Raw genomic sequence first — 8,416 nt, 5'->3', positions numbered from 1 at the left:
GAAAGGAGAGACTCTTACCAATTCTGGAGTCCAAGGGGTATTGATGTTGAAGAGATTAATATTGCTAGCTATTACTTTCAGAATAGCATTATTTCCTCACTCCACAATTCCTCCAATTTTAATTTTCAAATTTCAAATTTTCAAAGTTGTTCTCATTCCTTAGCTATTTAACCCAGAGTTGGAACATGCAGTCAGCTTCTGATTCTACCTCATTTTCTATCTTGTCAACACTAGGGATTTTGTTTCCTCAAAATCATCATTCTTGAGTCTCTCTGGACCTGGAACTTGTGAATCATGGCTTGTCCTTCACTGTCCTCTGAATGAAAGTTATAAAACATGGAATTAAACAAGGAATAATCAAAATGAAATATGCAATTACAAGTATTACTGGCACAATTTTTTTCTCCATGTCCAGGGAACACTGAGCCCCACCAATTTACCCAAGGGGTCATATTCACCCCTGAATTCTTTCACCTCCTTAGTGAACTTAACCCTTAGGGTGTCCTCATGACAGATCTGTTCAGGGATGTGTAATTAGGTATATAAGTACAACTGCCTCTTATCATAAAACAAACCCCTCCTCCTTTGGCTAGAATCATGTCCAGGGCCATTCTATTTTCCCAAGTCATTTGACTACTTGCATCTAGCTGTTGGGATAAATCTATCATTACATCCTGGGTATAATTTAGAAACCTTTGTTGGTTATAGTAAGTGTAATTAATAATTCCATTTTGTTTATTGCTACCTACCAGAAAAGAGATTCCACACCAGCAACTACTTGATTTCTAACTTTGAATTTATTTGGAGCTTCTCTGGGCACCCCAATTATGTCCAAGTAGACTGAGGGATCAAACAAGTCCTGAGGAGAGGCCACAGCATCTTTGTTCTCATCTTACATCTGTGTGGTATGGTTCAGATACATCACTGTAAAAGGGACAGCTGGTTTCACCAGAGCACATGTGCCTGTCCAATTAACCAAGACTTTTCTCAGTGTAGGTTCTCTGAAAGACCACCAGAGATCAGCCCTAGGTATGCTCAGATTTGCTAACTCGGGCTCGTCAGTCACATCCTAGACATGAGAATACCGCAGTTGTCACCTGCTGGAGTCTCCACTCACCTTGAGAGATACATACTGTGATTCCAGTTTCCCTGCCTTGCTGAAGGTATCCTTTTCATGCCCAGAGTAGAGGGTGGGTGCAGGGAAGTTAGCACGCTGCAATTCTCTGGGGTGCTTTCTTTAGAATAAGGAAGTCCTATCATACACTTGAATTCAGTCTCCTATTTATCCAACCCTAATGGGAAGGGAACAGTGTGCTTTGGGTCATCCACTCGGGCAGACATAACAATTTGATTTTCCCAAACTACTAGTAGTTTATCTAATCAGGGAGAATGCTATAGATTTAGTCAATTAAATAGCCAAGTGGATAAAGTAAATTATCACAAAGAAAATCACCTCAGATTTAGCCAATAAGTAAGCATTTAACTGGTCATCATGAAGTTGTTTTTTGGGGTTTTTTTTTTGTCCTGAGCTTCTTACATTGGATTTAAGTAGGACCTCAATTTAAAAACCATTCACAAGCATTGAGACTGACTTTCTCCAAACCATTCTTCATCAGAACCTCTAAGAGTTAAATTAGATGACTTGTGAGCTCTTTTGCTCCTTTGGAAAGAAATAGCACTCGGAGCTGCCAGTGGGCCAGATAAGGGACAATCAGGTCCTCATACTTGATGTTAGTGTATCTTCTTCCTGTCACAGGAGCACTCTTCCATTATTTGGGTCTAGCTTTGCCCCTGTACTTCTGAGGCAGAACTGGGAGTTCAAGACTAGGACTTGGGATGCTTCACTAATTTGCATCCCTATTGCCACTTATCTTTTATAATACACTTTTTCCAGCCTTCAGAAACCTTTATCTACAGAAAGCTTGACCCTATTTCACTTCTCATCTTGTAGCCCTTGAATATCTGAGCAGAACCTCTTTTTCCTCTCATTGACAAGATAGGTATATATTTTAGGGCTTGAGTGGTTTCACTCTTCACAAACTACTCCACAACATACCATTAGACCTTTTTTAATGCATATTCCCAATATAAAATCCAAAATTCCCACATAATGCTCCCTCTCCCAGTCCAACCCTTGTTGTAGTATATTAACCAGGCACTTTTCTGCCCAGAATCTCCTTTTCTCCTAACCTTGCTGCCTTTATCCAGCTCTTATATTCATGCCCAACTATGTAAGAGCAATACAATGTGACTTTGTGTCCAGAACTCTTAAACCTTGAACCATCATCCAGGTTAGAAGAAAGCTTCCAAAGCTTGTATCAGGGATACTATTTCGTTGAGGAGCCTTTACCCAGGGCATTTTACTCCTCACTCTCTGCATTTTCTCATCTAGTTGCCCCGATGTCTTCATGGGCATCTGTGGGCCTGGATATATAACAATATTTCAAGCTATGAGAAATTCAACATAGGGATCATACTCTGTGGCTTTAACAGGCAGTTAGGACTCGCTGTCGGTGGGTATGGTGAATTCCAAAAGTGATGCTTGATTCAGGACTGTAGTTTGGGTGGGAAAAGGGCAAAGTTTAGGACTTTAAAACTGTTACATTAAATATTCTGAATTAACTAATTAAAAATTTCTAATAAATAAAAGGCAAAAATAAAACTGTTACATTGTTTTGAGTGGAATAACTTTCTTGGTACTGTGGTTGACAAAGATAATTTGGTCATCGTCACCATGATTTTGCTAGTAGGTCCAGAAATCCCACCAGATTTTTGAGCCCAGGGATGAGACACTATATATCAAACTGTTTTTAGGTATTAGATGCATATGGAAAAACTGGGAGATCAAATTTTACCTGAAAGCAGTACCACAGAATTTGGAATACACACCATGGCCTAGATGGCATGACTAGATAGCATGAGCATTATGTAGACAGTCCTTATTCTTATACGAGAAAATGTGCTGGAAATTCAGACAAAACAGCTTCAAAGTGCTTCCCAGGTTTGAGGCAGAGCTCTCCAGGGATGAGAGCAGAAGGTTTGACTTCCCAGAATGCCCTTATATTTCTGATGTGGGCTTTCTAGAGCCTTTCTGTGACTTCTGGAAAATATCCTTAAAGGGGAAGCAATTTCTTCTTTCATCCATCTCTACTACTGAGCACTAAATTCTGCTAAAGTAGTCATTTAATGGTTCTTATTTTTTTCCTTCAACTGCCAAATTTATAAGAAATACATGCACAGTTTGCCAGTGTAAAGGAGTAGGTCTAACATCGCTGGTGAATGGTTAATATGGAAATATGTTTTGCATTATTTCTCATGTATAGTCCATATCCTACTTCTCTCCAGGAGAGTAAAGGAGAGAATTTGGAACTCAGTTTACAAAAAATGTTTTATCTGTAATTAGGAAATACTTAATGAAATAAAAATATTTTTAATTACTGCTATTGAATTGCAAGGCAAGGAAATTGCAAAGAGAATATCAAAACCCTCTTTGTAAAAAAAAAAAAAGCACAGATTATGTGAATAGAGCAGCCAGAGATGGGATTTGCTCAATCTATCCCAGATGTAGTTACCTCCTTTCAGATGTCTGTATGTTTATGTGATCTGATAGCAAAACTCACCTTCATGTAGCCTCTGGTTCCACGTTAACATGGTAAATCAGCAAAACCAGTGATCATAAATATTTATGGGGAGCAAATCAAGACCCTTATGACAATCTTTATTCCCCATGGCAATTAAGAGAATTAAGTATAATAAAGCCTGAGATATCTGTTAGTGGAAGTTTTTGCTATAATTTCTCTTCAGAATAGACATTTCCCAGGTATTCGTGCAACAGTTCCTACATTATTGACTCTGGTTACTGAGTTATACTAGAAAAAACTTGACATGCCTTCAAGATGGCACAGCAAAAAGATGATTTGTGATGGCAGAGCTGAGAAAATAGGCTTCTTAAATCCAAAATACATTTCTACCCAAGAAAAATAATCCCCAGGGGACTTGTCCTGGTACTACTTCTAGACCCACATCACCTTTTGGAATAAAATTTATTTCATCCTTGGGGAAAATCAGGTCTAATTCTTCTTTTACTGGATGACAATTATGCCAATTGTTTAGTTCAAAACTATTCATTTTGCCTCTATCACATTTCCCAGTTGCCTAATGTAGCCCTGTGACTTCTACTTAAATTATACTTTGGGTTTTCACCTTGAATGCCTTATCTATTTTTCAAAGAATATTTCATTCTCCATTATTTTACATAATGCTACATTCTATGGCCTATTTAGTCTGTCAAACACAAAGCCCTGCTCCATGGGTATATAAACTCTCTAGTGGCATAATTTTCATTTCTCTCCAAAAGATCTTTTGGTCATTCACTATTAGCCCTCATGCTTTTTCCCCCTCCAAGCCACTTGGTCCTCAAAACAGAGAAGAGGGTCTGTTGGCCAAAGTTGCTTCTCAGACATTGGTACTAGAGAATATTCTATTTTTCCCCCTATCTCCCCTATCTGGTTTTCATCTAGATCTTATAGAAGAGCCAAAGTGAACCACTCGAATGGTCTGTGGTCTCTTGCCACTTATGACCCAAGACATCTAGGGTCCTTTGGAAGGTGTCATGGTGAAGACTGTCAATAAGTGTTCGGCTTTGGTATACATGATTTGGTGTGTCTCATCCCTCTTGCTGATATGAAGGAATACCATAGGTTCAAGACCTCATTTGAACGTGCAACTCGATTCTGGTCACCATCCGTCCCCCTTTAAATTCCAAAAGCCTACAGTGAAGGATTGTATCCCTTTTTCAAGCTGTACAATCTCTTTAGTCTAAACAAGAACTCTTACTCAAGGATGTTATAAGTGAGGGCTTTAGAGTTACTGTCTTTTCTTTCCCTGCTCATCAAACAAACACTTTATTGCAGAATCGAAAGTAGAAGCAAAGAGAGCACAAAAATGATTGCTTTTCAGTTGCATTGGAAGCAGTAGCATGTTCACCTATGGTGTTGTGCAAGATGACTCTAGAAATGTTTCTGAATTACAGAGAAGCAAAATGTACCCATCTGCAACTATGTTTTCAGATTCTGGGAAAACAGAAGAAATATAGCATCTTGATGTTCATGGGTCAATTTAGGATATACCAAGATATAGTACATACTGAAATATGGCTTTCACAAGTCATTTTACACATGGTTATGTGAATCACTATCAGCATGAAAAAAATTGATGTTCTATAAAATGTTTCTGAAAGTCATTGTCATGGGTCTTATGAATAAGTCCTGAGAACATACACAAATGAGATTTTTTTTAAATGGGGGGAAGTTAATTCTGAAGTGAAATGAAAAATAAACACCATGGATAGTAGTAAGCTCAGATATAGATTCAGAGCTGAGAGGAACTTTTGTCACTAGTTACCAACTGGTTATATTCTTTTAAAAACTCAAAACAAGTACATTAAATAAGCAACCAAGCCTTTTACAAATTTATGCTATCAAATTGTCATAAATGTATTTATCTAGAGATGCCCATTTCTGAGAACTGATATTTGAAGTTAGATTATGATAGTTCTTTTTCTATTTGGAAGACAAAATAAAATTTTAAAACCTGCAGAGTTCATTGAAACCATTCAATTAGAAAATATTTCTTTGATATTAAGTCAAAGTTCTATATCCCAGGCAATCCTCCAAGTGGCCCTAGGTGGCAACTTTATACGTGGCTGCTATAGCTTTGGCAGCTTGCCAGTGAAAACATGCCAATCAGTACTGTTTGATAGGTGGAGAGGATGTTTGTGGTGAGAGAGATTGCACTGAAAGTGTATTAGGAGAAGAAAATGACCTGGAATAAGCTAGAAGTATAGGTGCAGTAGACGTTGCAATTACTCTCTCTGTATATGGCTGGTGGAGTTCCAAGGTCTCTACTCCACTCTTCCATTTTGCTTTGATTGTCATATACTGAGTGAGGAAGGGGTAGCAGAGGGGACACCAGCGTGTAGTGCTATGGGACCAGAAAATGCCCCCAGCCCAAGTCAGGACCCAAAGCAGCCCACTCCACCTCCCGAGTTAGTCTTTGTATTTGGAAATTTCCTGCAGACAATTGTGATGGCCAAAAAGCCTTGTTCTAGACTAGAACATGAAAAATCTATTTCAAAGTGTGTTAATGGTAACACACTAGGTAATGCCTAGAGGTAAAGATCAATAACTCTCTTCTCTCTTAACCAGAAGATTGAGATCTGATTTTTAAAAAATTACCCAAAAAGATGTGAGAACTCAAAGGCTCATGTTGCTGACTTAACTTTCTACAGAAATAACATTGGACCTGCTGTTTAGTGTCTCTTCCTAGCTGAAAAGGCATATTTTCTAGGTGCTGAGGATGAACTAAATTGATATCCTTGATCTTTTGTTCTTCAAAATGAACTTTGTTATGGTTTTTTCTAATTAAGTAAAGTTTTTTGGTAGTTCAATGGGTATGGCACTAAATAAGTAAATTAATTTGGGTAGGATTGGGTAGGATTGTCATTATTATGTTAGCTCGTCCCACCCATGAGCAATCAATGTTTTTCCAATTGTTTAGATCTAGTTTTAGCTGGGATGAACTAAATTGAAAACAGGATGGATTCTATTACTTTGCCTTGATTGAGTGGCTGAGTAGGAGTGGCCATAATTCCTTACCAGTTAATCCCAGATTTTGGTGTGCTATGCTTGGGGTAATACTTAGATTTTCACCATGCATCAGTGTTACAATAGCTTCCCACATATGTTCTTAAAGTCTTCCACTTTTTCTTTTCCCAGAGAACTCAAACCTTTCTTCAAAGAGAAGATGGCAAAATGTTATATGTACAGAGACCAGGACAATAAAGTCATTGGTTTGGGACCTGAGAAATGATGGAACATGTAATAAGGGAAGAGGGGATATGGGTTGAAATGAGGGAGAGGAGATTTGCAGGAAAGAGCAAAGGTTCTAAAACACAGAAGGGATGAAGAGTTAGCCTACACACTTCACACCTAAGGAGATGAATAAAATGAAATGATCTGGCATTTCGGTAATCTGACTGCAAGCTCACCAGAATCTAGAGATTCCCTGGAAGTTATTTTCTGTGGATTGCTTTTCTCTGAAGACAGAGTTAGGTACCTTGTGGCTTCTAAACTGCCCTCACTCCATTCTCTTTGGTCCTACTAGACGTCAAGAACACACAGGGAGTGTTACTTTGAAGGACATTTGAAATCAACGTATAGGAAAGATTTTCTCCAGTCCTTGCTATATCTTTTCAACTAATTACCTTTTATGCTCAAGGTTTAGGTCCTAAATAGTGAAGCATTCCTGCTTCAGAGCTTGCATTTGGGAAAGGATACACCATGAATGCAACCCTGTCTAATTACAGGGAATGAGTGAAGCAAATGGGAGAAATCACAAGGAGTTTATTCGTATTCCATATCCTGGGAGTTCTTAGCTAGAGCAATAAGACTCGACAGAAAAAATGGGTCCATGAGTCTTGGGGTCCACGAATTTTACCTTTTTAAAGAAGAGTTTATCATAGGCATGAGAGCTGGCTGAGTTTCAGACTAGCAGGCAGTTTGTCTGTTACTTCATTGAAGTGGGGAAGAACCATGAGTGAGATGCAACATTTTCTCTATGAGGTCCAGAACCTTGTGATTTAGGCTGTCCCTGAGAGCAGCTGGCTGCCAGAGTGTCTATAAGGACACATGGCAATATCCAAGATGTACATGAAATTGGTCCATCACTTAGATAATTAAAGTTCTACTGGACATCTGACGCCTTCCCTGGGGCAGCCATTCCCATGTACTTTGTACACTAGCTAGAGAGCATCTGTGCCAGACACTATTCTAGAATAGAGATTTCAAGTTAATTTTCTGATGTGTGAATAGTCATGAATGAGCATTTATTGAGCACCTGCCTCCAGACATTGTGGCAATGCTGGAAAGGGGAATGTTCAGAACCAAGTTGGACTACTGAAGCAGGTGAAATGCTGATCAGTATCTTTTTGAAAGAATTTTCCCTGCCTTCTCCACGGGCAAAGTCAACTTTTAACTCTATTGTTCTAGGGTAACACTCCCTGTGTGCTCTTCTCTTTTAGGGTGTTGGCAAACCTTATGGAAACTGGAACCAGGTTTGTGTGGGATGGGACAATCCAGCTGGCTGTGATCGGTCAGGTTCCACATTGGGTATTCCCCTTGAGGGAGAAGTCAGTTTGGTGGCTAGGCTGCTGCGAGTGCATTACCCCACAATCCTCTTTCATTCCCCCTCCAGACAGGGTTAAGGCACAATGAAAATGATACTGTAATAAGCTGAAGGTTAAAAACCAACAGATTGTTCTTAGTCTGAGTGGGAGTTTTTCCCCTGGAAAGCCCTTGCAGGTATTGTGCTCACAAAGCCCCTCAGGCATTAGTTGTCCTAATGGGACCAGCCCTTC

The 8,416-nt window shown here is 39.1% G+C and overlaps 1 non-coding gene across 1 annotated transcript; it reads left to right on the top strand.

Moving 5' to 3' along the window:
• The first annotated feature begins 8,056 nt into the window (after positions 1–8,056).
• MIR12340 (microRNA mir-12340) lies at positions 8,057–8,123 on the top strand. Its single transcript, NR_162889.1, has one exon. It is a non-coding gene; the product is annotated as a microRNA mir-12340 (primary transcript).
• Positions 8,124–8,416: the final 293 nt, after the last annotated feature.

This window comes from Monodelphis domestica, chromosome 3, assembly GCF_027887165.1.
Source record: "Monodelphis domestica isolate mMonDom1 chromosome 3, mMonDom1.pri, whole genome shotgun sequence".
NCBI classification, from domain to species: Eukaryota; Metazoa; Chordata; class Mammalia; order Didelphimorphia; family Didelphidae; genus Monodelphis; species Monodelphis domestica.
The sequence above is the reverse complement of the archived record's forward strand: the minus strand, read 5'-3'. Positions and strand labels throughout refer to the sequence as shown.